The following is a 7,505-nucleotide window of genomic DNA, read 5'->3' on the forward strand; positions in this document are numbered from 1 at the left end:
GCGATCGGCTGTTAACTGAAAGGTTGGAGGTTCGAGCCCACCCGTTGGTGGTGCAGCGCTTTTTTTTCTCTGCGCTGATAGCTTTGAAGATATGTTCTGATGGTGGTGAGAGGGGAGCAGGACTGTCTTCGTGGCGCAATTGGCTAGCGCGATCGGCTGTTGAAATTGAATTGAATTGAAATTTATTCCGCAACAACAAAAATACATGTTACGAGGAGGGCAGGTAAAAGCTGTGAGAACAGCTTGAGAAGCCCTGACCCCCTAGTACACAGGGTAGCACAGAAAGACGTGCGGCTAAGGACAACCAAAATAAAAGTGTTTCACAATGTGCACTAAAAAAAGAAACAATGAAAGATTACAATGAAAGATCACCGAGGTAGTCGCTAGATCACATTATTATATAAACACTAATCGCAATTTTTTTGGTGATATGCTAGATATATCAATGTTATGTTCCCTAATTATGCGGTTTAGAAGTGCAGGCAGTTGAAACTTTAACATTTGATTACCGTATTTCGTTCTACATTTTGATATGTGCCACACTTCAGGTTGACGTACATTATAAGCAGGAAAATTTTTCTCTAACCTGGCTATTCTAGCAATCGTATCATTATTTTTCAATAAACCGAACTTATATAAACGGCTTAGTTTATAATCATATATTGATGCAACCTGAATGATGTAGTGTTTTTTAAACAATTCTGCTGTGTGGCTGCGATGTGGTAATTTAGAGGCAAGACGCAAAGCTTTCTTTTGCAAGATGGTAAGTTTGCAAACGTTTACAGTTGTCGTTGTGGACCATACAAGAAAGGCATAATTCAATAATGAAGAAAACAACGAGTTATATATGAGCATGTTTACAGAAACAGGAAAATAGTAGCAATGACGGCGCATGACGCCGATTATACGAGATAGTTTAGTAATAATATGGTTCACGTGATCATCCCATGTCATGTTTTGTGAAAAGTACACGCCTAATGATTTAAAACTTTTGACGACTTCAATTTCTAAATTATTTAACGAAATGATGGGAAACTGAACTTGCGTGTGGCGGGGGTGAAATAAAACAGCTTTTGTTTTTTTTATGTTTAGTTTTAGAGAGTTTTCTTGGGCCCATGTGTTAATTTTAGACAGTGCGTTATTCGCTCGGCTACCTAGATCGCTGCTACATCTGCTTGAAAAAAACAAACTTGTGTCGTCAGCATATATAATGTAATGGGCAGATTCATCAATACGAACTATCTCATTAACGTAAAGTATAAAGAGAAACGGTCCCGAAATGCTTCCCTGCGGGACGCCTGTTTTAATGGATTTTGTTGCGGAATGTTTGCCTTGAATTACGACGAATTGAGTTCGGTGTTGCAAGTATGAAGTGATTAATTTGTGTGCAACGCCTCTTATACCGTCATGGTCCAACTTTTGTAGGAGAATTTTATGATTAATGAGGTCAAAGGCTTTTGAGAAATCAAGAAAAAGACCGAGTACCATATTTCGGGATTCAAAATTCTCTAGAATGTATTCTTTTTGTGCCAGTAGCGCGAGCTCAGTAGATTTATTTTTCCGGAAGCCATACTGCGCTGAAGTAATCAAGTTGAACTTGTCAGTAAAAGAGTTCAAACGTTTCAAAATTATTTTTTCCAGACCCTTAGAGAATACAGGTAGAATCGATATAGGGCGGTAGTTGGACATGTCATTTCTGGGACCCTTTTTATAGATAACTGTCACTTTTGCTATCTGCATGTTTCGCGGGAAATGTCCTGTGGACAAACATATGTTAAAAATGTAGGCAAGACAGGGTGCTAGTATGTCAATAACATACTTAACAGGTTTCATCTGAATATTGTCCGCGTCAGTGGCTTTGCTATTACTGAGTGTCAAAAATGTCGCTACTAATTCACTCTCTGAAATTGGTTCTAGAAATATTGTTTGGTTATTTCGAATATTCATATATTTTAAAGAAGTACTACTGGTTGTAGGGCCGCCAACTGACAAAAAGAAGTCGTTAAATGCATCAGCTAAATCAGGCCCTTGAATTTCTGTACCATCTTTCACAATTTTGGTTAATTCCTCCGGTGGATTATTAAGCGTACTGTTAATTGCCTTCCAAACGTTTTCTGTACGCCCTTGCGTTGAGTTAAACAGGTTCGAATAATATAGTTTCTTTTCATCACGAAGGCGTTTGGTGACAAAGTTTCGGTGCTTTTTAAATGCTTTGAGGGCTTCAGGGGACTTGCTCACAATAAATGCCTTGAACAATTGGTCCCGCTTTCTTATAAGCTTAAGGCATTCTTTATTTACCCAAGGTTTCCGACTTTTTTTAAATGTTTTAAATGACTTTAGGGGAAAACATTGAAGGTATATTTCGGTGAACTTGTTCATAAATAAATCGTATGCCAAATTGGCGGCACTCGCTGCGAACACATTGCTCCAGTCGGTTCTGCCTAAGCGCTCTCTAAAGAGGGTTAGTGTTTCAGGATTTATAAGTCTATAGGAAAATTCTGCACGCACTTGTTTGGGTACGTTATTGAGTTGGTTAACAGACATAAATATAGGCATGTGGTCACTAATATTGTGAATCAAAGTGCCAGCCGTAACAAGGGAAGTATCAAAGTTTGTTATAAAAAGATCTAAGAGTGTTGATGACTGTGAAGTGATTCGCGTAGGAGCCGTTATAACATTTTGACAATAATGCGAGCTTAACATTGATTCAAGTTCTAATTTAACACTGCTCTCAGCTAACATGTTGATGTTGAGGTCACCACCTAAAATCAAGGCATATTTTTTTTCACTCACAAATTCTAACAGTGAGTCTAAAAAAGAAAAAAACAAACGGACATTATTTGATGGAGGGCGGTAACATACACAAAACACTGATGTACCACATCTAACAGTGAGTATTTCATATAGAGGAGAAATGCAGGAGAATTCAGACATCAATTCACAGTCTATTTTACTTGAGATTAGCATAGCTACGCCACCACCCCTTTTGCCTGTGCGGTTCATGTAGTATGATTTATAAGTTGGAAACGTAAATACATCATCTTCCGAAGCAAACCACGTTTCCGAAAACATCACAACGTCAAAATTTACTTGTGCTTCACTAAAAAAATATTCGAGCTCATCCTGTTTATTCTTTCCCGATCTAAGGTTGAAATGAACGCAACTGAGGCTTTTTTCACAACAAGTGTCATACAAGTTTTTAAGATTAATAAGGTCTATAGGTGCGGTTAAGGGAAACATGTTAAGACGAGTATCAAAAGAATATCAGGAAGTAAACAATGCAATGCGGGGTAACAGTATCACAGCTTATCAAGGTCACCCAAACGACGAATGACAACCGCGCTATCACCCTCTCTTTTCCTAACGAGAATCTTGCCGTTGCAGTGCCATGAAAAACGATAGCCATTGTTCTGTGCCCAGTCTTTTGCGTTGCGCAGCAGCTCTCTGTTTTGCTGGGTCATGTTTTCAGTGATCGAAACATTCGAAGCATCTCTTAGGGCTTTCCGCCTTCCTAGCCACTTATCACGAATTGATTGCTGGGCAAATCGAACTATAATTCCGGGTGTTTTGTTTGACTTTGCCGGAAGTCTGTGGATAGCGGCGATGTCATTCCCAGTCAGCTCTGGCAGGTTAGCAATCTTGGCCACATCATTCAACTTACACAGCAAATTCTCGTCTGGCGTAACCCGGATGCCGTGAACTTCTATGTTTAGTCTCCGACTACGAAACTCGAGATCATTCACCGTAGCTTTCAGTTGTTGAATATCACTTGAGGTGCAGTCCGCCTCTAATTTCCCAACGCGCCTGTTTAAGCTACTAATGTCCTTTTCCTGCTTAGCTTGACAGTTCAAGATGTCATCGTACTTTTGTGACAACAGCTGGATTGAGACCTTAATCTCACCAACCTGAGCCGGCAGCCCTGCTAAAGCATCAAGCCTCCTAGTTATATCTGCCAGGCAAATGGTTAACTCAGAGTCCACGCTAGTTTTCTCCCCACTTTTCGCTTTAGATGAACGGCAAGCAGCACATCGCCATGCCCTGCGACCGCTCTCTCCTTTAGTCTTAAATGTCGTCTCCGACCAGCCAGAACAACTGCCAACATGGTAAGAGGACTCACATTCGTTGCACTTCAGGACACGCCCATCACAGGGGAGGGGCTCATCACAAGACTGGCACGTGCTTGTCATGGTACGTTGTCCAGGCATTCACAGTAGCACTCAGTTCGCACTCAATTCGGGAGCATTCAATTAGGAAAAAGGCACATTATGCACAGAGAACTCAGCAAAGCACTGAAACACGGTGGCAACGGCGGCGGCGGTAAGGCGGTATTGAGAAATAAGCGAATTTACCAACCTGGGTAAGCAAAAAGAGCTGATTAGACGAACGTCCTTTCACCGCCGCCGCCGCCACCCGTGTGTCCAGGTACGATGTCGACGCCGGAAACACGTAAACACTTCCGCAGGCTCAGTGACGTCAAGATGTGATTCCGTAGCCACGGCAACCGTTTTCAGGTAGTCTAATAAATGGAGGAAATTTGAACGTTGTAAAGGAGCGCCGCTTTGATAAATGGCTCCAGCGCAACGATTCCAACAAGGCAGGAACCCTAAAGCACCGGCCGCCGAAATGCAGGACACCAACCTGGGTAAGCAAAAAGAGCTGATTAGGCGAACGTCCTTTCACCGCCGCCGCCGCCACCCGTGTGTCCAGGTACGATGTCGACGCCGGAAACACGTAAACACTTCCGCAGGCTCAGTGACGTCAAGATGTGATTCCGTAGCCACGGCAACCGTTTTCAGGTAGTCTGGGTAAGCAAAAAGAGCTGATTAGGCGAACGTCCTTTCACCGCCGCCGCCGCCACCCGTGTTAACCGAAAGGTTGGAGGTTCGAGCCCAACCGGTGGTGGTGCGGCGCTTTTTTTCGTTGGGGTGATAGCTCTGAAGAAATGTTCTGACGGTGGTGAGAGTGGAGCACGACTGTCTCCGTGGGGCAATTGGCTAGCGCGATCGGCCGTTAACCGAAAGGTTGGAGGTTCGAGCCCACCCGGTGGTGGTGCGGCGCTTTTTTTTTCTTTGGGCTGATAGCTCTGAAGAAATGTTCTGACGGTGGTCAGAGTGGAGCAGGACTGTCCCCGTGGCGCCATTGGCTAGCGCGATCGGCTGTAAACCGAAAAGTTGAAGGTTCGAGCCTTCCCGGGTGGGGTGTGTTGCTTTTTTTTTGCGCTGATAGCTTTGAAGATATGTTCTGATGGTGGTGAGCGTGGAGCACTATTGTCTCCGTGGCGCAATTGGCTAGCGCGATCGGCCGTTAACCGAAAGGATGGAGGTTCAAGCCCACCCGGTGGTAGTGCAGCGCTTCTTTTTCTTTGCGCTCATAGCTTTGAAGATATGTTCTGATGATGGTGAGAGTGGAGCAAGACTGCCTCCGTGGCGCATTGGGCTAGCGCGATCGGCTGTTAACCGAAAGGTTAAAGGTTTGAGTCCTCCCGGGAGTGGTGTGTTGCTTTTTTTTGCGGTAATAGTTTTGAAGATATGTTCTGATGGTGGTGAGAGTGGAGCAGGACTGTCTTCGTGGCGCAATTGGCTAGCGCGATCGGCTGTTAACCGAAAGGTTGGAGGTTCGAGCCCAACCGGTGGTGGTGCGGCGTTTTTTTTTCTTTGGGGTGATAGCTCTGAAGAAATGTTCTGACGGTGGTGAGAGTGGAGCACGACTGTCTCCGTGGGGCAATGGGCTAGTGCGATCGGCTGTTAACCGAAAAGTTGGAGGTTCGAGCCCTCCCGGGAGGGGGGGTGTTGCTTTTTTTTGCGCTGATAGCTTTGAAGATATGTTCTGATGGTGGTGAGAGTGGAGCACGATTGTCTCCGTGGCGCAATTGGCTAGCGCGATCTGCTGTTACCGAAAGGTTGGAGGTTCGAGCCCACCTGGTGGTGGTGCGACGCTTTTTTTTCTTTGGGCTGATAGCTTTGAAGAAATTGTCTAATTGTGGTGAGAGTGGCGCAGGACTGTCTCCGTGGCGCAATTGGTCAGCGCGATCGGCTGTTAACCGAAAAGTTTGAGGTTCGAGCCCTCCCGGGAGTGGTGTCTTGCTTTTTTCTTTGCGCTGATAGCTTTGAAGATATGTTCTGATGGTGGTGAGAGTGGAGCACGACTGTCTCCGTGGCGCAATTGGCTAGCGCGATCGGCTGTTAACCGAAAAGTTGGAGGTTCGAGCCCACCCGGTGGTGGTGCAGTGCTTTTTTTTCTTTGGGCTGATAGCTTTGAAGATATGTTCTGATGGTGGTGAGAGGGGAGCAAGACTGTCTCCGTGGCGCAATGCGCTAGCGCGATTGGCTGTTGACCGAAAGGTTGGAGTTTCGAGCCCTCCTGGGAGTGGTGTGTTGCTTTTTTCTTTGCGCTGATAGCTTTGAAGATATGTTCGGATGTTGGTGAGAGTGGAGCAAGACTGTCTCCGTGGCGCAATGGGCTAGTGCGATCGGCTGTTAACCGAAAGGTTGGAGGTTCGAGCCCACCCGTTGTGGTGCAGCGCTTTTTTTTCTATGGGGTGATAGCTCTGAAGAAATATTCTGACGGTGGTGAGAGTGGAGCACGACTGTCTCCGTGGGGCAATTGGCTAGCGCGATCGGCTGTTAACCAAAAAGTTGGAGGTTCGAGCTCTGCCGGTGGTGGTGTGGCGCTTTTTTTCTGTGGGCTGATAGCTTTAAGATATGTTCTGATGGTGGTGAGAGTGGAACAGGACTGTCTCCGTGGCGCAATTGGCTAGCGTGATCGGCTGTTAACCGGAAAGTTGGAGGTTCGAGCCCACGCGTTGATGGTGCGGCGCTTTTTTTTCTTTGGGCTGATAGCTTTCAAGATATGTTCTAATGGTGGTAAGAGTGGAGCAGGACTGTCTCCGTGGCGCCATTGGCAAGCGCGATCGGCAGTTAACCGAAAGGTTGGAGCTTCGAGCCCACCCGGTGGTGGTGCGGCGCTTTTTTTTCTTTGGGCTGATAGCTTTGAAGATATGTTATGATGGTGGTGAGAGTGAAGCAGGACTGTCTCCGTGGCGCAATTGGCTAGCGTGATCGGCTGTTAACCGAAAAGTTGGAGGTTCGAGCCCACCCGGTGGTGGTGCGGCGCTTTTTTTTCTTTGGGCTGATAGCTTTGAAGATATGTTCTGATGGTGGTGAGAGTAAAGCAGGACTGTCTCCGTGGCGCAATTGGCTAGCGTGATCGGCTGTTAACCGAAAAGTTGGTAGTTCAAGCCCACCCGGTGATGGTGCGGCACTTTTTTTTCTTTGGGCTGATAGCTTTGAAGATATGTTCTGATGGTGGTGAGAGTGGAGCAGGACTGTCTCCGTGGCGCAATTGGCTAGCGTGATCGGCTGTTAACCGAAAAGTTGGTAGTTCGAGCCCACCCGGTGGTGGTGCGGCGCTTTTTTTTCTTTGGGCTGATAGCTTTGAAGATATGTTCTGATGGTGGTGAGAGTGGATCAGGACTGTCTTCATGGCGCAATCGGCTAGCGCGATCG

General features: G+C 45.9%; 1 long non-coding RNA gene across 1 annotated transcript; it reads right to left on the minus strand.

Annotated features, from left to right (window-relative positions):
* Positions 1-3,981: 3,981 nt before the first annotated feature.
* Positions 3,982-4,843, minus strand: LOC142791302 (uncharacterized). Its single transcript, XR_012890150.1, has 2 exons — positions 4,639-4,843; positions 3,982-4,516 (listed from the first exon to the last, which is right to left on the minus strand). It is a non-coding gene; the product is annotated as an uncharacterized LOC142791302 (long non-coding RNA).
* Between the last annotated feature and the right edge of the window lie 2,662 nt (positions 4,844-7,505).

Source organism: Rhipicephalus microplus, unplaced genomic scaffold, assembly GCF_043290135.1.
Source record: "Rhipicephalus microplus isolate Deutch F79 unplaced genomic scaffold, USDA_Rmic scaffold_158, whole genome shotgun sequence".
In the NCBI taxonomy this organism is placed as follows: Eukaryota; Metazoa; Arthropoda; class Arachnida; order Ixodida; family Ixodidae; genus Rhipicephalus; species Rhipicephalus microplus.